At 36.4% G+C, this 26,321-nt stretch overlaps 1 protein-coding gene across 8 annotated transcripts in view; it reads left to right on the top strand.

The window, feature by feature from the left end:
* BBX (BBX high mobility group box domain containing) overlaps positions 1-26,321 on the top strand; it is a 271,785-nt gene that overhangs the window by 99,962 nt on the left and 145,502 nt on the right. For 7 of the 8 annotated variants that reach the window (XM_041743902.1, XM_041743893.1, XM_041743843.1 and 4 more), the window contains one exon: positions 9,005-9,078. The gene's annotated coding sequence lies outside the window, so the exon portion shown is untranslated. Of the gene's footprint in view, positions 1-9,004; positions 9,079-24,382; positions 24,501-26,321 lie in introns of all 8 variants that reach the window. The other variant, XM_041743854.1, reaches the window with a different exon arrangement.

The raw sequence follows: 26,321 nt of genomic DNA, 5'->3' as shown, positions 1-26,321 counted from the left end.
CAACAAAAATGTAATCATTCTACTTTCTTTTCTCCTTTTTGCTTTAAGTGCTACTTTCTTTTCTCCTTTCGCTTTAAGTGCTAGTAATAGTAGAGTGTAACACATCTGTTGTTTTCTGTATTGTGCCCCGATTCAGGTTTCATACCCATTTCTCTCCCAGCCACAGTATCTGAGTAGATGGAATAAGCTGATTGGCAAGCCTGTGTGCTCTTTCTATTCCTGAGACTTGGGTATAATTAGATTAGTCCCATCCAACGTACATGGTCTGTGAGCAAAGAGGAATATTTTCCCAAAAATCAGAGTGCTTTTACCAGAAAGTGGGAGATACATGTACACTGGGTGGGCAAATACATTTATGTCTCTTATAATCTACTTAAGAAAAGACAGTATAGAAAAATGCACTTTTGTGGCTGATTACTTTCCCATTTAAAAAAGGCTTTTACAATAAGTTCCCTTTTTAACTTGGAAATCTGATTTTGTTAATTATAAAAAAGTTAAAATTTTAAAATATTTACCAGCAGTTTTGTGAACCATGGCTATTACACATGTCTCTAGGTCTGCTTCAGGATACGTCTTTAACTATTCACCTTGTATTCCGTGTAATCAGTGGCCCCTGGGGCTGTAGAACAGTGAGCTCTAAAGGGTTGCTGTTATGGAATCTGTGACAAAGGATTCCTTTGTGTTTACCAGTGGGAATACTTTAAGAATACTTTCTTTGATTTTTTTTTTGATTTGGTATAATTTGAACCAAATATTTTATATTGCTTTAAATATTGACTGTCATAGGAGGAATAACAGCTAATGCAGAGGCATTTATTGAGGCTTAGTGACCAGTGGAGCATTTGTACTATACAGAGGTTGTTGTTGTAGGGCATGTGCTTAGTTTTAATGGATGATGTAATTTAAATCAGTACTAGGTGTTTCTGGTGGGAGTCAGCATACTTAAAGGAGAGTTACTGTTTATACATTCTCAACTGTCATTGTCCTGTCATTTTTATTTTATTATTTATTTATTTGAGAGAGAGAGAAGATGCGTATGTGAGAGGGAGAGCACAAGGCATGGGGAGTGGCAGAGGGAGAGGAGGAAGCAGGCTCCTCATTGAGCAGGGAGCAAAATACAAGGCTCCATTCCAGGACCCAGGATCATGACCTGAGCCAAAGGCAGATGCCTAACTGACTGAGCGATTCAGCAGCCCATCTTGTCATTTTTAGTCAGTATTTAATTTTAAAAAACTGTAATTATTTATTTGAACGAGAGAGAGGGAGATAGAAGGGCAGAAGGAGAAGGAGAGAAGCAGACTCCCACTGATTGCAGAGCCTGAGGCAGGACTCTATTTCAGCACCCTGAGATCATGACCTGAGCCAAAATAAGAATTGGACGCTTAAAACGGAGTCCCCCAGGTACCCCATAGTCAGTATTTAATTTTAATATTGTTAGAATGAAGTACATTGTCATTCACATTTTTTGAAGTTTAATAAACTCTATATTTTTAGGACACTTTTAGGTTTACCACAAAAGTGAGTGGAAAGTACAGAGTTCCCATAGACTCCCTTCCTCCACACACGTAAATCAACTTTAACATTTTTACTCCAAGGTATTTATAGCAATATTTAGAAACACAGAGATATTTTGCATTCCCATTTCTACAACTAAAAAATATCATTCTCTCCTTATAGAGTAGGAAGGGGAAAGAAGCCAAGAAGCATTCCCTAGCCTTCAAACCTGGAGAGTAGAAAGTTAGGCCCTATTTTATGATCCTTTTCCAGCTGAACATTATTGCTCTGAAGACCACAGGGAGAATAAGGATCTGATGTAACCTGGTCTGGAGCATCCTGCTGTTCTATTGGTGGCAAACTGGAGCCCTGGGTTCTGGCCTAGCTCTGACTCCTCATTGCTATGGTGCAAGGGGTTGAATGGAGTGGACTCCAGCTGTCATATGCCTCCAGCATCTATAATTCCATGACTTACTGGAATCTCTAGTGGGAAATGATGTCACATCCTGAAGGATTAGCAGTGTGGAGGAAAACCACTATGGAGACCTGGGATAGTTATTCGTCACAAACCAGGTGAATACCTTTTGTCCAGTCATTTAACCTTTTTGGGTTTGTCTTATTGTGATTGGACTTCCCTGTTTCCCTCTGGGGAAAGTTTCTTAGATCTTTCTGATTTAAAGTAAGCATTGCATAGTATTGATCCCAGGAACAACTGCTTTGTGAATAAATAACTTCAAATAGAGTGTATTGACACTTTCTGTGGATCACCTTTGAACAGATTCTTTGTGTTTTCATATCAGGAATATTCTTGTAATTAACATATCTGGACCAGAGTCTTTCTGGAGCTAAGCTATTTACCAAATATACATTAAGGCACTTGAAAGGGACGAGGAGTCTTTCTTGAATAGTACAGGTTAAAAAAGACACACACACACAATATAAAGTTCAATCGAAGTATGCTTTTTAATAATATCACACAATTTGGTTATATTTTTATATTTCTTTAAATTGTGCAATTTAATTGATTAATTCAAGAAAAAAACGGAAATGCTAGTGACGTTTACCTCTCAGAATAGAATATTTTTTATTTAAAGTTAGTGTAAATTACAAAGGACTAACTTCCATTTTTTAACTGAATGACTTTGGACTAAGTTGTTTAAGTAAATGTGATTTTCTATATATTGTGAATTACTGTTGAGGTGGAAGTAGGTTAAAGGAACAAGGTGGTCCTCCGGTTTTTCCACTGACTTCTATTCACAGAATGCCTTCCTGAAGGTTCAGGCTAGTTTTTAAAGTGTGTAGGCCAGGGTTTATTTGGTTTAACCCACGTAATGCATAGGCACATTATCCCACAGGGCCGAGATTATCCTAACGTTTTATTTTCCAGCTCAGTGCTCAGTGGCTTGATAGAGCTAATGAATCTTCCCAAAGTACCTGGGGGTTCCCTGTTGGTACTCCTGATGTAGCTGCTGGCAAGCATGTTTTTATACTCTTCCTGGAAGTGAAACTCCTTCTGCCTTAAATGTGCAATTTCCCCTGCCTGAGAAGGTCAAAGGCACATTTATATAGTTCACAAGAGTATAAAAGAGGCATTCAGTGCTTCCCTGCCAAGCCAGCTGACGGGACTAATGCCTATTCATTTTCCACCTCTACTTCTGGAAACTGCAGAAATTCATGGTTCTACCATGGCCCCTGAAACAACAATCTAATGGCAAATGAGCGTTATAATAAAATATCCATATTATCAAATCAGCTAATGTACCTCGAAATTGATAGGAGTAAAAAGTGGCTGTTCAGATTGTCAGAGTTAAACATATGTTAAAACCACCTAAATTAAAACAAAATCTACAGCAAAACCCCACTGGAAAAACTAGCAACTCACTTAGCATCCGAGTGCTGAGAATATTTAAGGCCAATTTCAGTGCATTCACAACACAACTCTGTTAAATGCTTTTCTATCATTTAGTTTTAACTCTAGTGAGATTATTAACATTTATTGAGCATGTACTGTTATGCCAAGCCCTTAGTATTTATATCTTATAATAACTTAAGGCAACCTTTAGAGATGGAAGGAATGTTATCTCCATTTTGCAGGTGAGGGATGGAGATGCAGAGTCCCAGGAATTGGCCCATGGTTGCAGGGTAGCCAGTAGTGGGTGCAGGGTTTGGTCCTTGAGGTCAGTGTGCTTTGCAGAACACTACAATGCCAACTATACTCTGTTCTCTGAGACTATGGAGAGGAGGAAAAAAAAAAGCAAATTGCATTACTTTCTCAGCTACCCATGTTTCATGTTCCACTTTCTGATGTGAACCCTGCATCTTAGCCTGGTCGGTTTCCTCTCCCTTCCAGCATGCTTCTTCCCTGGAACACTCCTTTCTCCCGTATCGTAAATTGCACTGGTGCTTCATGTTCCAGCTTTATTCATCTTCTGCATAAAGATTCCCTTGTGCATCCTAACTTTTGAATTCTTGGCTTACCATTTCGACATACATTGCTGTTATTAACTAACTGTGTCTAGGTGTGTGTGTGTGAGAGACAGAGGGTGAGTGTGATCACCCAACTAGATCATGAGCTTCTAAAAAACAGCACCTCCTATACTACCTTTTGCAGTGTTAATACATGGTGGTCATTAATAATTTCTCAAGCTGTAGAAGATTATATCATTTGCATCTCTGTGCTGTTGGTATACAGCTAAGTGGCAGGTAGTTTTTAAAGCATAATTTTATAATGGGTCAGTATTGAGAGCTGAGAGGGAGAGGATTTCCGAATCTTTCATCTTGCTATTTTAAGAGGTTCATGTCAAATAGTGATTGCTAGAAATTTTGGTCTCTGCCTGCTAGTGTTTTCTAACAGCTTACTGGGAAGTCCAAACAGATGGACAAATCTGTAATGACTTAGTAGTTACTTTGGTTTACTGTCAGATATCTAGAGAACTCTTGCTTTGCTTTTATTACTGTGTTTAAGATTTCTCAGCCAAAAGGCCCTGGGTCATGAGGAAATGCAAGGGTAGAGGTGGGAAGGTGACAAAGAGGTACTTCAGATTTGCAATTTCTTTTAAGAGATTTCCATTTTCAGTATAGCTGACACTTGTAATATCTGTTAAAGATTGGTACCTGGCCAAAATGCCTGTGAAATAGCTGTGATTTAGGCTTCAAGTATGAAGATTTTAACAAAAGTGTTGGCAATATAATGTATGAATAAAGACAGCACTTGTTAAAAAGCATATATATGTATGTGTATATGTGTATGTGTATGTATGTGGGTATAAGTATATATATATATATCTCTCTCTCTGCATTTATCTGTTCATATGAAGATATTTTATTTCAGGAAGTGACTTAACTGGAAGTCAGACTATCAGCTTATTTCTAGGAAAAAAAAGCATCCCTTGGTCTTTGGTGTACCACAGTGACCTGAAATGTGCAATTCACTGGCCAAAATTGCACAACAGTTGGTATGCCTTTTCAGGACTGTGCTACTGATGCCACTATTGGGGAGATTAAAGGGGTATGCAATAGAGTGGGGTGGGTGGGAGGCCTAAGGCACACAGAGGACAGGGAAGGCTTTCATTACATCCCTGGACTATGTTGTATTCTACAGAAGTGAGAGCTTGGCATTTGTATTTAAGGTTTTTTTTTTTTTTATGATTTTATTTATTTATAGAGATGCAGAGAGAGAGAGGGGGGCAGAAACACAGGCAGAGGGGAGAAGCAGGCTCCACGCAGAGAGCCTGACGTAGGACTTGATCCAGAGTCTCCAGGATCACACCCTTGGCTGCAGGCAGCGCTAACCGCTGCGCCACCAGGGCTGCCCTTAAGTTTTATTTGTAAGCATATAGTATATAAAAGAGTGAGATGGGAAAAATATAAAAATTGTACTCAGGTAAAAAACGACAGGACAATTCTTTTAAGAAAACCCTGCATTGTAAAGTATGGGGATTGGAATACATGTTCCGGGGAAAATGGAGGAAACTAGGGAAAGATTTAGTGAAAGTGTAGGTATAAAGACTGTTATTTGTGACCTGGACTTGTTTTGGCTCTCAGATGTCAGACTGACTCTTAGAGTAGAAACACAGTCTCTTTCAAAAGCGCAAGCATTGAAAATAATAATTTTCAAATGTGCTTTCTTGGCTTCTCCCTTTTGTTTTTTGTTTTCTTCAGGTGTAAAACCAGGAGTATCCTAGCTAGGTTCAGGAGGATGAGGAAAAAATCTATTTCCTTTTCTAGCAGTTTGGCTATTTTTGTTGTTGTTTCTGGTGCCATAAATGGAGAGGCATCTGTACCATGGCATTGTATCATGCCTAACAAAATTTTTTTTCCATTTGAATGTAATTGTTCCTTAGCAAATAATTGCAGTCCAGAATGACTTTTATTGAGCTTGATTGAATTAAGGTTATGTATGAAAATGAGTTAGTTAAAGCTTAATCTATTACCCAGAGAATTGATGAAAACATCAGAAAAGCAGTCATTCATGGGGATAAAATATTCTTCCATATAAGTGGGCAACATGGTTGCCTTGGAGTCCCTTCTGCACCGACGGGGTAGTAATGACACCAGGGTGCAAAACACACAGTGTTGGCATAGAAGGGGTTTTACCGTGATGTGCCTTTGAATGTTATACTGTACATTAACACTAATTGGGAGTCTGTCTCATTCTAAGAAGTGGCACCTCACCTTTTTTTAGTATAATAAGCTTTTCAAAACGTAGCACCCCAAGGGGCAATGTGTAAGCTGTGCCAGAAAGCCAGTTGCTTTGGGATCGTTCAGTGGTTGCTGAGGCCCGATCTTTAAGATAGGTTTTTCACATGCCAAGTCAGATGTCCAATTTGTGGTTAAGAGGTAAATAATAGATATTAATAGATAGTTCTCCCACCTGCCATGCAGTTTCTCAGAGGGAATCCTAATCTGTGGCTGAACAGTCTGGCGAGGTATGCATCCTCTGGGGACGGCAGGGTCACGGGTGGGAAACAGGCCTTGAAAAGAGGAAGGGCAGAGTCTTAATGAGGCAGTGTGAACTAAGGATGAGAGTGAGGGTTGAGAGGAAGCCAAGGTGGGACTCAGAGAACACGGGCCTCCTGACCATGACCTGAGGTGAAGGTCTGTCCTGGCTCTGGTGGAAGTGCACGCTCAACTCTCCATTCTGCAGGGCTGTCTTCATGCCTCGGCATTTCCCCCAGCTCTCCCCCCCACCCCAGACCCATCACACAGCCACCCCTTTCCATCGAATCAGAACCTTGTAAAGGATTTGTAACTTAAATGCAGAGCAGCTTATGCTGAAACTGCTTTTCTGAAACTACTCGCGGGAATTTTAAGAGCCAGATAAAATCTGGAGTCTCTGAGGTTGGCTATCAGAGAACGCAAAGGGAGTCTGTCTCAGCCAGGATCTTCAGCCTTGAAATTGACCTCTACTCCATGGCTGATTCCCTGGCTTCTGCTAGTCCGTTAAGTTCAACAAGATTTCTTTGTTACCCTGAGTTTAAAACCCCTCTTGGTCACAGCATACCAGCATTGTCAGCCTCCTTACCTCTTCGTCCTGACTTATCCTGAGATGGTTGTATCACAGTTGATAAATTACAGAATAGTAGTCAAAATAAGGTATAGTTATGGTTTATATAGATAGATTAGTTGAGAATTTATTTCTGAGCTCCTAAAATAAGTTCTGTATACAGGAAATGTTAGCATATTTTATTTCTCAGATAGCATATGCTCACTTTTTTTTTTTTTAAAGATTTTTAAAATTTATTTATTCATGAGAGACAGAGAGAGAGAGAGAGAGAAGCAGAGACACAGGAAGAGGGAGAAGCAGGCTCCATGCAAGGAGTCCGATATGGGATTCGATCCTGGGACTCTAGGATCATGCCCTGGGCTGAAGGCAGGCGCTAAAGCGCTGAGCCACCCAGGGATCCCATGTGCTCACTTCTTAAACTAAAAACAAAAAGTAAACAAATTTTCAAACCAGAGTAAGAATTAAATGCACACTATCAAGTAAGGATGGACCCTCCTTCCCCAGTTTTGGCAGTATAAAGTTTTCTTTTCATTTATGCCAATTTGTTTACCTGACAGTTTTTTATAGTTATTCGTGATTTACTCATTTATTTTACAGTGTTTCTCTCTCTCTCTCTTTTTTTTTTTACACTGTTTATTTTAATGGTTCTTTTCTGTACTGGCTTTTATGGATTAAATGAAGAAAATTATGTAATTAGATATATGAGAGTGTATTTTTTAAAAACCGTATTTTTAATAATGTTAGTTGCCTGTTTTATGACCATTAAGAATAGACTTCTAACCACTCCTTGAATTTTGGAATTGTACGTTTCCTTAGTAAACACATAGTCATTTAATTAGAAGGTATTCACATGTGTCCTTTGTAGTTTGCTTCAAAGATCTGGATTTATTTTTTCATCCATACTCGTTTTAAAAAATAGGGATGAATGAGTAGTATCTTATATGAAACCACATGAGACCATTTAATATTTTATTCATTGCTTCTAGCTATTGTTATCTGCAGTAGCACTGGGTGACAACTGAATTATCTAAGTCTAGAAAGGATTTCTCAGATGAATCATTACTCATTTTTTATATTTAATGTAAGTTCTTCCATGTCATGGTGGCTGATTAGGGAAAAATAACTTCAGTTATGCCAGAAGATGACTAATAATATTGATAGAGCTGTAAGCCAGTAGGTGATATCCGGTTTCACATCCAGTAGGGTGTGTTAGAGCCTGCTGATTATAAAGAAATATCATAATCTGAAGTGGGGTAGGAAATTGTCTCTCTTGGTTGAGTGTGAATTTAGTATGATCATTGAAGCATTCGAGAAACTAAACAAATGTATCTCACATAGAAACTGAAATAACTTATTCTTAAAAGTGACACAGTTCAGGCATATGTCCATATTTGCAGTATAATTAATGTAAAATGTTCCATTTAATTTTTGTGGACAACCTTTTGCTGATTTTGATCCTCTTTCCTGTATTTACTTCATCACTTTCGCCTAGAAAGTAATTTTTTTGGTAACATTTTTTTTCTGTGGATGTCTCCCCCTACTCACCTTTAAAAAAAAAAAAAAGTATTACTTCACTCATGATCCTTAAAACACTTAAAAGATAAATTACATGATATTAATATCTGAAGCACAGTTATCTGGTTGGGTTGGGTTGAATCTAGTTAGGATGTCAGTTTAACATCCTGTTTTTTCAGAGAATTTGCCTGTAATTTTAGCTTAAAACCTGAGAAATGATTGCCTGTAAATCTTTGTAACTCTAAATTCAGAATTCCCATTAAATGATGTTAATGACTGTCTTTTTGTTAATTAAAGTTGACAATAAACACTTAGGGCCACTTTCTCTAAATGGTTTTAGCATAGAGATTTTTAATAATTTGCCTAGTTTTGATTATTTGGCTATTATTCATTTTGGGGGCATATAATTTTGCCAAAGGACAGTGTCAGCTTTGTTTGAAAGCCCTTCTTGGCTCACTATTTAACCACTTTGCTCTGGGTCTTTCACAGAATCCTGCTGCATCACAGAAGCTGGAAATTCTGATGTTCCATTAAAATCACAATGGACAGTCTTGACTTGACCGGTAAGAGCAGTACTGCAGGTGCATCTTACTTACCTAGAAGCAATGAAGCAGTCAAGAACTATGTGCTGTCAGAGTTGGTCTCAACTCTTTCCCATCTGATGCATTCACTTTCCATATTGATCAGGGAAGTGTGATAATTTTGTGTGGTGGTTTGTTTTGTTTTGTTTGTGAATTTTTTACTATTTTTTTTAAGTGATGTTTTAATCTCCATCATCAAGTAAGTAAAATTTTCCGTTAAAATCTTGAATTTTTAAAAATTAACTATTTCAAAATCTGATTTGTTTCTCCACAGTAATCTGCTGCTGTTGGTGAGAAGTCAATTTATTCAAGTCTTGAATACGTAGAGGTTACATACCTAAATAAATATTAAATCGATCTCTTCCTCATAAACTATTTTTGTTTGTACTGCCTTTGGCTTTGATTGAAAAGTGAGCCAGTATCAAAGCATTATGAGGTGTTTGTTTTAATCTGTTAAAAATAATAGAGGAAGGTATAGCAGTGTTATGAAACTGTTTTGAATATGAACCACCCAGTGAAGAAAAAGTTGAGGTTGTAAAATATATATGTGACAAATTATATCAGACTCTGAAACTCAGATTACTATAACTCTGTCCCCTTGTACATAAGTTATTTTCAAAGCTGTTTCTGGGAGAAAAGTTTTTAATGGTTTTAAGATATGGCAATAGTATTTTAAGATTAATTTTAATAATGATTACTTAAATGCTGAATTATCTCAATCTGGTAATAAAATGTATGATTGCTTTATTGATGTCTGAACACTTTATGGTGAACTGGTGATTTAAAGACAGGAATTTGAAGTAAATTAAAATGAACAAAGATAATAAATATTGTTTAGTTGCAGTTTGCAGAACATAAACTTATTCTTTAATTTTTTGAGTAATTGAAAGTTTTTCTTAAATCTTTCCTGTCTTTAAGTATTTTGATTTGTTAGCTTTTCAAATCTGTCTAAAATATCTATGGCTACCTTCGTGTTTTAGTAAGTATATATATGACTGAATACTGCTTTTATCATACGAGTATAAATAAAAGGCCTCTGAGCCATTCTTCTGAATGTCATTATCTAAATAGATAGTAAAATATATACAATTTAGCTTGAATGTGTATTTCCTAGGATATTTAAACACCAACAAAATTTTAATACCAGTGAGAAGACTGAGATTTAGTTAATCATTTATCCTCCTTTCTGTGCTATCCTTTAAGGCACAATTAAGTTTCAAATACAAATTCTGGATTGAGTGCCAGTTATCATACAGTTGATTTTGGTTTTATTGGGTCAGCAGAATAGACTACAGAATAGTTGAATATTGATACTGGAATTTTAAATATGTTCTCAATTGTTAATCCAAAAGGGAGTTGAATGTAGTGAGGTTTAAGAAAATTAAATTTGTAGCAGTATTCTAAATTTGCTGAATATGAATACATCTATAGAAAGTAAAACTGGACACTTTATCTGATCTGTTCAGAAAACCGAATTGTTAATCAGCATTAGTATGGCAGTCTTTACCTAAGTGGTTATGTGATCAATGATTTCTGAATGTCAGATTATTTCAATAAAATTTTTTTTATTGACTGTAAAAATTAATACAAATTCAAATTGCTGATAAAATTTAAGAAGCTTAAGATGACACTGTATACTTCTAGCTTACATTTATGATCATCTTAAATACAGTATTAAGAAATAGAATAGAAAAGATGTCATGTGAAACCAGGAGTAATTTAGGAAGCAAATCCTGGAAGATGTTACATGCATGGCCAAAGGATTCCAGGGTCCAGTAAATCTAGGAAACATGGTTATATCATTCAGCTTAGGCAAAGTTATGTTTCATTATCCAGAGTCCCCAAATCTTAGTGGTTTATAACAGTAAAACTTCATTTCTCACTCTTGTTCATCTTGATGAATCTACTGCTGCTGTGCTCAATGTTGTCTTCGTTCCTGGACCAAAGCTAAAGGAGCAACCTCTCTGGGATGCATAACTCTTTCAAGGTGGAAGGATAAAAGGAATGTGGTAGAAATGTGACTCTTAAAATTGTTGGTCGGAAGTAACACATGTCATTACCTCTCATTTTACTAGCTAAAGCATGTCACATGGTCAACTGCTATGTCACAGGTTAGGAGTGGCCTTTTAAGGGGATGGGGTAGGGAAAGTCTGATCAGGAGGCACAGTTCATATTTTAACTATAATATCTGCATCCCACCTATGGCTCTTCTAGAGAGACAGAGTGCATGTCGTATATTAAGCTTCCAAGAAGTCCATTCATAATTTCCAGTGAATCTCTTTAACGTGTAAAATTATTTGACCACGAATCCTTTCATTTTTGTTATATAGAACTCATTGAGCTATGGTGCCCTATCTGTGACAAGTTTTAAGGACTGAGGAATTTGCACAGTTCAAGAGTTTCTTCATATTTCAAATGTTAGAACTTTTCCCATCATGGAGTATAAAGGGTTCTAGTGTATATAGTAGACTTACATTATTGTGATGTAGATAATTTTTGTTTTTGTTTTTTGTTTTTTTGAGCAGGGGCAGAGACGGAGAGGGAGAATCTTAAGCAGGTTCCTGTGCCCAGTGTGATGGGGGGCTTGATCTCATGACCCCTGAGATCATGACCTGAACCCAAGCAAGAGTCAGTTGCTTGATCCAGGAGTAATACAATAATTTTACCAGGCAGTAGAAGTCGAATGCTTTTACTTAAGATCAGTTTTAAGAACCATCCTAGAAAGAATGCAGACTCTGTAGAAAGGTTAACAGTTGTATTCCAGGAGTTTTCTAAGGTCCTCCAACTGAGATCATAACCATTATACAGGAGCTATGCATTGTTTCCATAGTCGTCTAGAAAATGAGTAGGCACACTGAACTCCTTAGCCAATATTGGTTTGAGTAATCCCACAGGTATTATAAGATATTACTACCAGACCTATGTGGATTAAGATGATTTAAAAATGTAGGAGTATGCAAACGATGCTTTGTTTGATAGTTTATAGTTCCTTAAGATTGGGGGGGGGGCTGAATCTGTGGATTCAGAAAAACTTTAGCATAAATCCTAGTTCTGGTGCTTTTTAATTGAAAGAATTTAGGCAGTTATTTAACCTCTCTGAAATTTTGTTTTCTCATCCTAATATGGGATAATGATCTCTACCTCATGGGACTGTGAGAATTAAATGAAATATGTCAAGTGCCCGACGTAGCACCTGGCATATAATATAGGAAGCACTCAAGAAATGGTACTAAAAAAAGAAAACTGGTCAGAGGTCAGGAATCTTGAACGCACTATAAAATACCTTTTATAGACATGTGACGGTGTATGTATGTGTGAAATATGTTTGTGTATTTATATATAAACCCAGACACACACCTCCAAAGGTATTAATATATTGCCTGAATGCTTAAGAATCTAATGTATTCTTCTACAGTTCTACTGAAAATACAGAGTGGCTTCATTCTTAACACAGAAAGAAAGGGTGAATCCTACAGATATGTTAGCCACTCTATGATCTAATAATTCACTTTTTGCCACTGAAAATATAGGAGTTTTAAGGACAGAATAACTGCCAAATGTAGACATATGTTCTTCACTCTGAATATTAATGAGATCGGTATCAAATCAAATTTGATAAAGTGAGGTACAAGATGTGGGGATAGTACCACTGAAATTTTCTTTTCCTCTCTTTGGTAAAAGATTTTATTTATTTAAGAGAGCGAGAAAGTGTGTGCACATAGGCAGGGGGAGAGGCAAAGGGAGAAGCAGACTCCCTGCCTAGCAGGAAGCCCAATGTGAGTCTTCATCCCAGGACCCCTGGGATCATGACCTGAGTTAAAGGCAGACGCTTAACCAACTGAACCACTCTGGCGCCCCTGAAATTTTCCTCACCATGTAGAGCAAATGCTATTTGGTTTAAAAAGAAACAGCATTTCTATCAAGATTTTTATGGTACTATTTTCCAATGAGGGTTAAATTATTTAGACTGCCTCAAAACCCTTCTCTGTTGACATTTTCCCCTCATGTTCTCAGAATCAGGCACAACATAGTCCATCTCTCTTAAGAGTCAACGCTGTGTGCTGTTTCTTAAATGACTGTTTCATTTGTTTAATTTCAAAAAACATGTAAGTAAAATAATTTGGGGGAGTAAATTATTCTTGAAATTGTTTCAAATTCTTCTCCTTATAAACAGGCCAGGGGATCCGTGGGTGGCTCAGCAGTTTGGTGTCTGCCTTCGGCCCAGCGCATGATCCTGGAGTTCCGGGATTGAGCCCCATATGGGGCTCCCTGCATGGAGCCTGCTTCTCCCTCTGCCTGTGTCTCTGCCTCTGGGTCTCTTTGTGTCTCTCATGAATAAATTAAAAAATAAAATAAAATAAACGGGCCATCTTTGTAACTGTCAGTTACTCATTCAGCTGGATTATCAGTAGAGTAAAACTACCTAAAAAATGTAAGCTCTTCGGTTTTAGAGACTACATAGTCTGCTTGGCCAGCCATAACAAAATGCCACAGACTGGGTGGCTCAAACAGTAGGTATTTATTTTCTCACAATTCTGGGGTCTAAAGTCCATGATCAGGGTGCAGGCAAATTCTATTTCTGGGGAGGTCTCCCTTTCTTGGCTTGTAGATGGCCACCTTCTTTCTGTGTAGTCACAGGGCCTTTTCTCTGTATGTGGAAAGAGTGAGCTCCAGTGTCACTTCCCCTTCTTTAAAGGATACCAGTTTTATTGGATAACAGTCCCACCCTATGACCTTACTTAACCTTTACCTACTTTTAGGGCCTGTCTCCCAAGTACTGACAATTCGGCCTGTAGGGCTTCAGCGTATGAATTGGTGGGCTACTAATGCAGTTCTTAACAGAAATAGTTGTGGTTTTTTTTTTGTACCCGAGAGTAAAGTGAAAGTTAAAAAATACTTTTGGTGAATTTGTAAACAAGAAAACCTCATTTATTACAGTCTAAAATTCTAAAAACTTTGGATCATTGGGGTGGGAGGCTTTTGAAATTACTGAATTCATATTTCGTACACTTTGAAGTACTGCATGGAAATGAGTTTCTTTGAAGTGAAAGAATCAAGTCTAAGAACTGAAAATCAGAGTGATTTGTATAATGGAGGAATTACATCATTGAAAAATTGATTTCCATGTGTACTCATTGGTTCTAGGAATAGAATGTATTTGAAAATTAGGTTGAAAAATAACTCAATTACTCTTTTGGGTTATATCTGTTTCTGTTTACTATAATCAAGCCAATTCATATTTTTTTAAGGCAGTTTTCTTTTACTTTATGAATCAGTTTTGAATTCAAACAGGGAAATGGCATATAGAGTTATCCCCTGAACAATGTTGGCATTAGGAGCAACCCTTTTGTGTGGAACCCTTTGACTCCACAAAAATTTGGTTGCTAATAGACTACTAAGCTTTGCCTATAACATATTTTATATGTATTCTATACTGTATTTGCATAATGAAGTAAGCTGGGGAAAGGAAAATGTTATTAAGAAAATCATTTGGAAGAGAAAATACATATACAGTGCTCTACTGTATTTATCCCCCAAAAAATCTGTGTGCAATTCAAACCCATATTATTTAAGGATCAACTGTACCTGAGATTTTGATAAACTGAAAGAAAAGATTATCTATTAGAAATAATGCCAGTAGAGGTCAAGGACTCCCAAATCTGTTACATCTACCTGTGTATTTTCCTGCTTCCCTCACTCCCTTCTTTATCCCTTTTTTCCTCCCTCCTCCTTTTCCTGCATTCCTCTGATAACAGCTTGTAAGTCAGGTAACTAGCTTGTAAGTCAGGTTGCTAGCATTTCTCAAGTAATAGTCTAAATACAATTCACTGACCATCTGTGTAGTACTTCTTTCTACTTTATTTTTTTCTTTCTTTCTTTCTTTCTTTCTTTCTTTCTTTCTTTCTTTCTTCTTCTTCTTCTTTCTTTCTTTCTTTCTTTTTCTTTCTTTCTTTCTTTTCTTTCTTTCTTTCTTTTTCTTTCTTTCTTTCTTTCTTTCTTTCTTTCTTTCTTTCTTTCTTTCTTTCTTTCTTTTTTTCTTCTTTCTACTTTAGAGTGGCAAACTTTTCTAGTAGGTAAAGTAAGTTGGTGGATGTTTGGGATAAGTGACAGGTAAATCGTGCATTTACTTGTTGAATACTAATGTAGGCTCAACCTAACTTTCTTAGTTTTATCTTTGAATCTTGTGTAAGTGTACCTATATGTCAGTTGAATAATTTCAGTTTCTGATGATTTGATGCCTGTCTAAAACAAAATGTAATCAAAAGGAAACAAACTTGGGAGACTTTAAATGCCTTTCTGTAAACATAATTTTAAATTGGCTTGTAAAATTTATTACCTCACCTTACGTGTTTACGGACTAAAGGATGCGCTTTTGAGCAGTGATCTAATTTTGTGGATGTTAGTTTAATTGGTTAAAGGGTATTGTAACTTTTAGCTACTTTTGATTTCAGTTTCAGTATAAAACTATTTACAGGAATGACTCAAACTAAAAAGCTTTGTTTATAATAAATTTTAGCAATGTATTTCATCTGAACAGTAACATCTACTGGTTATGATATTTACTAGTTAAGGGCAGCATAAGTAAATTCTGGCATGACTTTACTCCATGCATTAATATTTCCCTGAAAGGGGGATAAATTAAGTATTTTTATACTGACATTGGTATCCCCTTTGATCTCTGTATACAAAAGTGCATTTCCCCAGGAAAATAAATGGATCTAATGGTGTCAAATTTCACATAAGATAGCTCTCAGTATTTCTGTGCATTTAGTATAAAATATGTACTGCATTTACTGAATATCTGAGCAAAGACATATAAATATAAGTAGTAAGTATGTATGAATATATGCATATAGTTTCTTCATATAATCTTCCTCAGTATGCTAAAGGACTTAATTTTACCCTAGAGAGTCTGTTTCGTTTATGGCTGCATCCCCAAAACCTGAAAACAGTATCTGGCATGTGGAAGTTGCTTAGTAAACATTTGGTAAATTAATATTACCAGAGTTCAAGTTTCATTGATCCTGTATGCCATTGAACTTGGTGTTAATAAGCATGCCCTGGCCTACCTGCAAATAATTATTTTTCCCAGTCTGAATGAAGGAAAGCAGCCGTTCTTCAAACATAAAAGTCTCTCTGTGCCTTTAAGTTGGTAGTTAGTCCTATAATCAATAAGTGTTAAAGGGCTGAAGAACTTAAAATGAGCACCCAAAATTTTCTGGGTGCCTATTGACTCATTTATAGTATGCATTGAGTCAGCAAGGTTTATTAAGATCTTTGCCAAGTACTTCTCTAACCGTCAGTGGCTTTCTGAGTGGAGTTCATGTGCATGTCCTGAGATTTAAGGTAGGCAGATTGGTCCACCTGGGCTTAAGGAGATGTTGTATGGTACCTGGATTCCATTAATATGTACCAAAAAGATAAGCTAAAGTCCATGTTGAGGTGTTTTATTCTTGCAGGGCAGAGTGGTGGTGGTATTTTTAGGGCATTTCTGTATTTGAATTAATCTGTGAAGATGATGAATAAGAATATTTTATTTTAGTTTTATTCAAACTTTTTACAACTTGCTTAGTTTAGCTTGCAATTGTTCTGCCTCTGCCTTGGTTATATTACTTTTCTTAAAAAGCAGTTGGATTATATAACTGTTTCAGTGTTCCTTCACATTTACTGTAAGACCATTTATTGCCAAGTGTCTCTTCATGGCAGAAGTGTTCCACTTCAGGTAATGTTTTAAGGCACTAGCATTACCATTAGTCACTTACAGTACCCAAGTTTCTTGAGAGAGCCAGCCAGATGGGGAGGAAACTGGCTTCTGAACAAGACCTAAATAATCGAAAGCTACGATTTATCTGATGGACATTGTCCTAAACATTCTCCGTTTTGCCACACTAATTCCAATGAAGAATTGCCAGATTAGAGAGACATCAAGACCTACAGAATGTGAGGTGTGTCCATGTGCAGAGCAGCGTATGCCCTTCCTATCCGTCCAGGCGCCACCTGCATGGACACATACACGAAACTCTGAACCACCGTGTCCTTACTATCATTTTGAACACCTACTATGTTTTCAACATTGTTAGAGTTACCAGGTCTTCCTGTTAAGTACATTATAGTATAAAAGATGACAGTGAAGTTTGAAATTAGTAGCTATGGATAATCTCTTGTGAAATACCAAAGCCCTCTCTCCCTATAGCATTGGTTTTGTCCTGCTGTCCTGCGGTTTGATGAAGCAGATGGCCCACCTTTCAATTCATTTGGTAATGTGAACACTTGAAGGAATGATAGTTTTGTTGTTTCTGTTAAAGTGTTGGGTTTTCCCATTCTTTATTGTTCACTGAGAAGTCTCACTTTTTAGAGAACATAAGATAAATCTCTATTTTAATATATCTTGTGGATGGTAAAAGTGTTCCAGTTTTGCCTCTCTTTATAAGTTTTAATCACCACAGTCATAGGATTTTTTATGAATTATTTCTATTGTAATAAGATTCTTCACACACTAGAGTTTATAACATGCCTGGGAAAAAGTATTCCAGAAGTTTTACTTCATAATGCTTACAAACATTCTTATCCCTGCCTCTAGATTGTTAACTACATAACTATTCAGGTGCTTCCTGGAGATTAGTACGGATAGGCAAAAACTTAAAGGTTTTTCTATGGAAGATGGATTTAAATGTGTCACTTTGGTTTGTTTGAGCTGTAGCTTTATGTCTTAGAAACATGGGCTGCGGAGTCCGATGGCTCAAGACTGTACCCGACTTGGCTTTTACTGTGATTACGGTGTTGGAAAGTTATCTAGATTGGTCTGTGAAATGGGGTGAGTACTGATGATTGAGAGTTAAAAGTGCTGGAGGATGCAGTGCCAGTCCAGCACTTGGCAGGTACTGTGAAGAAAATATGCTCGTTCTCAAAAGAGACAGTAAATCAGAGGTGTAGTTTGACTTTTTTTGCTTCTTAACTGTTCCTTGTAATTGAATTTCAAGCATTTTTTTGGTCCCCATTCACAACAAGGAAAATGTCTAGCTTCCACATGCACACCTTTTTACATTTTGGAAGTCTTTTTTGAATACAGGGTGGACTTGGTTTAAATCATTAGGTGAGAATAATGTTTGTTCTTTATATTGTTAGATACTTTAAAATATTTTCTACATGATCATCTGTGATAGAAGTTTGATTTTTTAAACTTCCCCCAATTAATTTTGCAATTTTATTAAAGCCCAATCAAAGCTCCAGGTTCTAAAAATATTAAGAGATAAGTCATCGATCATTCAGTGGATTATAGTTATTTTAGGACTATTATTACTTTATATTCTTGGTATTAACAAAATTTTTACCTTAAATAAATTATGTAAGTATAACAGTAAATTTTTATAATTTACATAATTTTCTTCCAAGACTATAATTATCATAACAAAACAAGGAAGTGTATTATGAATCCTTAATGACTTTTAAAATATGTCAGCCATTTTCATAAATTGATTATCTTAACCTGATTGCTATAAAATTTTTAAAAATTTTAGTTTGAAATTCAGTCATGAGCTGATTCTCCTAGTTTATTCATAAATTAGAAAAGCAAAATTTCCCTTCATTTTTAGGTCCCTGGCTTAGCATTTCATAATTAATTGATCCAAGAGAGGAAAATATTTTTCTACTTCTGCAGAAAATGCCAACTCAACGAAAGTACCTACTTTCTAATAATTTTCATGCACATGAGCATGAACAAATAAAACTTGGTCTTTTTTCTGATACCAGTAGGTATATTGATTTCAAATATATCTATAATTAACATACATATTTATTCTGAATATCTCTGTAATTAATACATCTAAATGTGGATAATCATCTGTGAAAATACCCTGGTTCCTTCTAAAAGCTGCTTGGTCAGTTAGCATGTATATGTTAGGTATTTGTGATCTTTTTATAGCAATTTGGTTCCTAGTTGAATATGTGTACATTCTAACCTTAACAACCATGGGCTTCATAGACTTATGTACTTTTAAAATTCGTGTATATTGAAATTCTAAACCTTACTGGCCCACCTATGAGAGTGTTTGTACTCTTTCTTCAGCTATGTTTCCTTTCTTTTTAGAACCTGAACTGTCTTCAGTAATTTTACTGGAAAAATATTATGTTTAAAGATAAAGTAATATATTTTCTCTTCCTTTATTTTTTTGATAAATACTAGAACTACAGTGTGCAAGTCAACAAGTTAGACAGTGTCAGAGTCGCAATATGATAATAGAATGAAAACTCCAAGCAGGAAAGAGGGACAAACTTCATTAAGAAGTGAGGGAGGTTTTAAATCCCAGGTAGGAATATCAAGGAAGTCTACACAGGGGGGGAAAAAACAAACGTCGAGAAAGTGAATAGATCCCTTTTTGCCAGTTGGATGGCATGTACATAAAGGTAAAATGGGAAACCTAGAAAAGCCAAATGTAAGAGCCTTGAATGTCTGGGTGAATTGACTTATTTCCTCCTTGTTAAAGGCAAATGGGCCACTGGAAAATTTTGAACAGGTGATATAAAAGGGGAAAAGAGGAGGTAAGTGTGGGAAAGATTGGTTTAAGGGACTTTAGCAAATAAGAGTGAGTTGTTCTGGATGGGACCACCATGAGACCACTGTGAGAGACGTGATGTAAATGGCACCACCATGACAGACATGATGAAGGTTATACCCTGACTGGATATAGTTTAAGATACACTTGATAGCCACTACCCTTCAGCTTGTGTTTGTGTGTCTGCATGTATTTAGTGATTGCAAATTTAGTTTCTCAGAGAATACATATCCTGTCCTGTCACTTGAACCAATTTACTAATCTGTAGGATTTGGCAACATACTGACCTTGTTCTTGGACTGTAGGGGGATCATAAGAGGGAAGGAAGAAGTGGGGGTGTTGAAAAGGAAGTCAAAGGTAGGTTTTTAATTTAAGCATGGGAGTACAGATAGGACTGCTACCAGGAATAGAAAGAGAGTAGCAGAAACTGATTTTTGGGAGGGGAAATAAAGTTTAGGATGGATTGGATTTGAAATGCAGAGAGGATATCCATGTGATTATGTATAGGATATAGTTACAGATTGATAAGAGTTTGGGAGAGATTCAGCCTAAAGATAAATATAGTTTAGGAGAGAGAGCGAGACAGCTGAAACTTTGAATATTGGTGAAAGTAGAAAATATGGCTAAGACAGAACTTTGGAAAATATCTACCTTATTCTTTGTTAAGAGAAGTCTAAAGGAAAAACAATTAGACCTGTGGTGGGGAAAGCAGTAGAGTACAGTACCAAAGAAGCTGAGGAAGAGTTTTCAACAAAAAATGTTGAAAAATACAGTGACCCCTAAATACCCCCAAACAGTGTTTGGGTTAGGTGATTTGGGAGTCCTTTGGAGAAAGCAGCTTTTGTAGAGTGATCAAGGCAGAAGCCACTTTATACAGTGGTTGCAATATTACCTGTTTTATTGCCACATTCTTGACTTTTTTTTAAGCTAAAACTGTATGTTAAGCCACTGTTTTCATGGAATAATCTATAATGACTTACAAATCCACTCCCTGGGAGCATAGAACCCATCTTCTATAAATGTAGTTTTAATATTCTTTTCTTTAAATATGTTATCTCCGAGTGTTTCAAATCAAAACTTATCCAGGTGCTAATATCATTTTCTCAAATGCAGTGAAATGACTTGCTTTAAAATATCATCAGCAAACTGCTTTGTAAATGCCTCTCCCATAGGACTTATATTATAATTGACATTACAGAAGGATGAATAATGAATTCCCTGTCATTGCCAGCTCTTCTTTTACACTAAGTACAGTGATGTTTTATATAACGCCCGCTGGTTTAATAAAGATCCTGTCGAAGCTTCTTCGGCATAGTAGGCCACCTGCATATGAAATTTCTAGAATAGAATCGGATAGATACATTGCCACTTTTGTTTCCATTTGCACAAAATAATTTTAGGAGGATACAAGACTCACCATAAGTAGTAATAATGATTATAATGATGAAAACTGCAATTGTCATCATTTGCATTTTTCTCTCTGTTGTGTGTGTAAGAGAGAGGGAGCGTGTGTTTTCTAATCGTCACAGTGACTCTTAGACTCTTAAGTATCATTATTCCCATTTTATATGTGAAGGAACTGAGGCTCAGATATTTAATATATTGTCTGAGCTTTCTGGCTAATTAAAAACAGCCAGGATTCTAATCAGCTTTTTCTACTTTTAAGACCATGTTCTCTCCATGGCCCATGCAGTTTTATGAATTATTTGAAAGTTGAACTTTAACACTCTTGATGGCAACTACTCACTGTGGTTTAAGAGCTTGACGCCTCATCATTTTCTTACTTTTTTCCTCCAACTGGGGAAGAAGAGATCACTTTCATTTGCTTAAACATATTGCAATTTGGGATCCCTGGGTGGCGCAGCGGTTTGGCGCCTGCCTTTGGCCCAGGGCACGATTCTGGAGACCCGGGATTGAATCCCACGTCGGGCTCCCGGTGCATGGAGCCTGCTTCTCCCTCTGTCTATGTCTCTGCCTCTCTCTCTCTCTCTCACTCTCTCTCTCTCTGTGTGACTATCATAAATAAATAAAAATTAAAAAAAAACATATTGCAATTTGCCATTGTTGGTTGTCAGGTACTTTTCTGTGTATTTCATACTGTTACATACATAGTTAATCTTCACATCAGCTCTGTGAGGAGGGAGATGTATTTCCCATCAACATTTTGTTGTGAACCTTTCGAACATCATTGTACACGGATATACTCACTACCTATATTTGACCATTAACATTTACATTATTTTATTACGTTTCTGTAACTTAGCAATCATCAATTCATTTTTGACTTGTTTGCAAGTAAATTAAAGACATTGCTACACCTTCCATAAATACTTGAGAATGCCTAGAATTGACTGTAGTTCAGTGTGTACATTTTAAATCTGAAATTTACATTCAGTGAAATGCACAAATTTTAAGTGTACATTCTCTGAGCTTTGATAAATGCATACACCTGTGTAACCCAAATACCTATCAAGATATAAGACATTACTATTGGTAGGTGTGTCTTTTTTTCACATTTTGTAGGTGAGGAAACTGAAGCACAGAGAGGTTAATGACCTGCCTAAGGTCACACTGCCAATAAGTTGCAGAACCAGAATTCAAACTTCTGCAGTCTGGCTGCAGGGTTTGTGCTAACCACACCACTGTACTGTTCGTGGATTATCCTCACATATTCAGATATCCTTTTGCATTTCATATATACAGATGTAATGCTTACGTTTTTACAGAGGTATGTAGACACAGAAATAGTATTTTGAGATTAGAGTAGAAATGCTGTTCTTTTTGCAAGAAGCTTATGGGAGTTTAGGAGGGAAAGAAACTACTACCTTCATTGAAATACTAGGGTGAATCTCTGTATAATAACTCTTGTCTTACCTGGATCCTTGATTAATTTTTCCATATATAAAGTCACAGTTAATTTCCTAATGACAACGCTGAGGTTCAGGAAAATCCGTAAGTGCCACTTGAATAATTAAGGGTAAATGATGTTCAGTATAGTTTGTATTATGCATATTTTTGCTCTATTAGTAGAAAATTGTACATTGATGTGTGGTATATATAGTACTACTCACCTTGATATCTCAGTCTCCAAAATAATGAAATAAACCAGTTTAGGATTTCTAGTTATCAAAATTGTAAAGTTTTTAACATGGATGGAATTATATAACCTTTCCGAATAAATTGCATAAAAATTTTAATAAAGACGAATAGATTATATTACTATTTTTTTTTCAATACTTAGATGTACCTACCATCCCTATGAAAATAAATCCTGTCTCTTTCCGCATTGTGTTGACATCACAAGCTGTATCTGGAAAGTTGACTAGTACTCTTTGTTCACTATCCAAATGATGAAAAAGCAGCTGTTATATGTAGTACAAAAGTTTCTAAATATTGCTCAAAAAGCAATTTAAATAAATAAAAGCGTGTAGTTAGCAAAACCTAGCCAGTCACTAGAGGGCAGAGCAGTACTATACTTTAGGTTTTATTTGAAAATTTCTAGTTTAAAAATTGCTGAACATAGAAAAATATAGCAATGTACAATTAAATGGAAATTTCTTTGCATTCTTATTATCTTGTCTTGCTGTGAAATCCAATAACATGCTTACCCTTGTATCAAAGGAGATTTTCTGGCAATTACATTGCTTTCAAAAGGGCATGATTATTTAGAAGAGTATAAGTATCCCTCAAGAGAAAATACTTAAGCTTAGAGTAATGCATTAGTTCATTTCTACTGGAGTACCCTGAAATCAAAGATTGCATGCAGGTATATACTTTAGGTGAGACATTATGACAGAGTAAGTTTGAGACAAGCTTACTAGTATTTAAATCTTAAGAATTCATTGAAACGTGGAGCATTTTTAAATCTTTGAGCTAAAATGTATTGAATCATTAAGACTTCGGAATTACCAGATTGTAAAAGGAGTAAACTAACTCTCGTTCCTTTTTTTAAACGTTAAAATTCTGTCAAATCACATTCACTTAATTTCATTTCTGTTTGACATTTTCTATCATTGCGTATTTTCATCCTGATTTATTTTTTCTGGTAGATTTAAAAAAAAAATGAAGCACTGGGGTAAGGTCTTAGTGAGTAACCTGAGAAGAGTAGTTCAGTGTCTAAAAAGGTAGAAAATTTTACTTTGAATGTGTAGTTTGGATTTATATGATTTATATAGGATTCATTTCTAATAGAGAAGAACATGGGATGTCAGAAAAAAAGCACTGGATGTTGGAATCAGAAGATTCAGGGCCCCATTTATCATGTTCTTGTTTGACGACCTTAAGCAAGTCATAATGCCCCTCTGAAGTAACCATTTTATAAATTGGAGAATTGAGAGAAGGCTTTTTTTCTTCTTTTAATTTACAACTGGGTTGTTTTGAGGATTCTGTTTGTGTCTGTGCATGTGTATCTGCAAAGATGAGGCTGTAAAGATGAATTTTAATGGATGATAGAAGCTCAGAAAAACCTTAGAAATAACTTTGAAATGAGTATCTCATAAGTTTAGTAATATGAGGGCACATATTACACAGTAAATAGTAACAAAAATGTAGTTTCCAATCCAAAGTGAGATTGCCAACTCCTTCCCTGTCTCTTGAGTGTCTCTGGCTGCTTAATCTCTCTGTAACTCCTCTTTCGCTCTTCTTATACTTTACTCTCTGTTTATTTCCATGTTTCCTCTCTCTGTGTTTCTCCTGACTGTCTTTGGTCTCTCTCTGTGTTTTTCTTGTCCCAGGCACCCTCAGGAAGACCCCAAGCCTCTAGCGGTACCTGGTATCATCTCCAGCATGTTTATAGATGTGGAGGATTCCCTGGGATATTGAGAAATACCAGAGACGCATTGTTCTACTGTAGTAAGTCCATCAGCATTTACTAAGTGACTACTGTTAAACAGAGCACAGTTGGTGATGCTTTGGGCAAAGAAGAATGAGTTAGGGCATAGCTCAGAAGAAATAAATTTGTAATCTCAGTGGGTTCTTGTAGGTTAGACGCACTAGCAAAGAAAAACAACAAAAGAAAAAGCTGACAAATAATTATATGGATGAGTCGTGTTGTTTGTGTGCTGCAGAGGCCCAGAGTTAAGGGAGTAGAGGAAACCAGGTGGTATTAATCAGGTTTCCTGCAAGAGTTTAAAATTACGTTTTGAAGTATGGTTGGAAGAAAGATGAGGAAAGAGAGGGTGGAAATGAGTAATTTCTGTGGGGCTTGGCCAGCCTGTTGGCTTGCCTGTGAGTGGATCGCTGATGGGAGGGTAGTGAAATAAGAGTGTGAAGTTTCAGCCTACCAACAGCTAACTTTCCTTCAGCTTCCAGTCTTAGAGAAATTCAAGTTATGAAAAGAAGTACAGCCAAGTTGAGACTTTCCGTAAACATAAGTGGTATCTGTTGCCAGTTTCAGAATTTATAGTTTAAGGGTGAATTGTGACTGTGAAGTAATAAAGAAGTACCTATGCCATAAAATTAGTATGTGCCATTAGAATATGATCTAAGGATGCCTTTTAAAGATGAAAATGAATTAAAATAGTAAACCAGTATAACAAGTTCATTGTTTTTGTGTTAGAGATTTATTTTTGCCTATTTTAGATAGTCCTACCTATGGACATATTATGGTTTTCAGCATTGGAAACCCCTGCTGTGTAACGTTAGGCAGTCTACGGAACATTGAATCTCAGTTTCTTCATATGTAAGCTAATAATGAAAATACCTCAGAATTGTTAACATGAATTAAATATCTTTTAAAATTCTTGAGTGCGTGATAGGTACTGCTGGTTGCTCGCAGACACTTATAAAGCATCTTTAAAATAGTTTGTAGGAGTGCCTGGGTGGCTCAGTCATTTAAGCAGTGACTCTTGATTTCAGCTCAGGTCAGGATCTCAGGGTCAGGAGATCAAGTTGCGCACGGGCTCCATGCTCAGGACAGAGTCTGCTTGTCACTCTCCCTCTGCCCTTCCTTCTGCTTGTGTGCTTTTTAAAAATAGAAGCAACCCCTAGTATTCAGAAAATGCTAGATATACAAGGAATATTTATAACAAGGGGATGAGATTAAAGAATAACAACGTGAGTAACTCAGTACCTGCTACTGACTTGGGAGTCAGAGCTGTCTGTCCCTAGCCCCATTCCCTTGCCTTTCTTCAACATCCTCTGCCCCGCCGTGCCCCACCTCCTGCCCATTGCTAAATGTGGAGCTTAATACTTCTTTGTTTTTCTTTATAGTTTTCCCCATATATATGTATCCCTACATTGTTTTTTTGTGTGTTTTTGAATATTATATAAAAATACAATGCTCTGTTATGCAATATCTGTTTTTGTTGCTCAGCATCATGTTTGAGACTCATCCTTGCTTATACTTATTTCATTTATGATCACAGTTTTGTAGTTCATTGTCTAAAAATACTGCAGTTTATTTATCCACTTTCTTTTGTGGCCATTTTAGATTGTTTCCAGATTTTGTATTATTAGAGATAAAGCTGTGAGGTAAAATTCTTGGGAATTTTGTTCACGCCCCTTGATGTACATATTATTTCTCTAGGATGTATGTTCAGGAGTATAGCCGCTGGGTCACGGGGTATGCCCAATCTCAGAACTCTACTACAAGAGAATGGCAAATGAATTTCCATAGAACTTGTTACATTTTATACTCCCTCTAGCTGGATGTTAAGTGTTCTAATAGTTCTT

This window comes from Vulpes lagopus, chromosome 1 (assembly GCF_018345385.1).
Source record: "Vulpes lagopus strain Blue_001 chromosome 1, ASM1834538v1, whole genome shotgun sequence".
Lineage (NCBI taxonomy): Eukaryota > Metazoa > Chordata > Mammalia > Carnivora > Canidae > Vulpes > Vulpes lagopus.
Note: the sequence above shows the minus strand (reverse complement) of the source record. Positions and strands in the feature narration are given on the sequence as shown.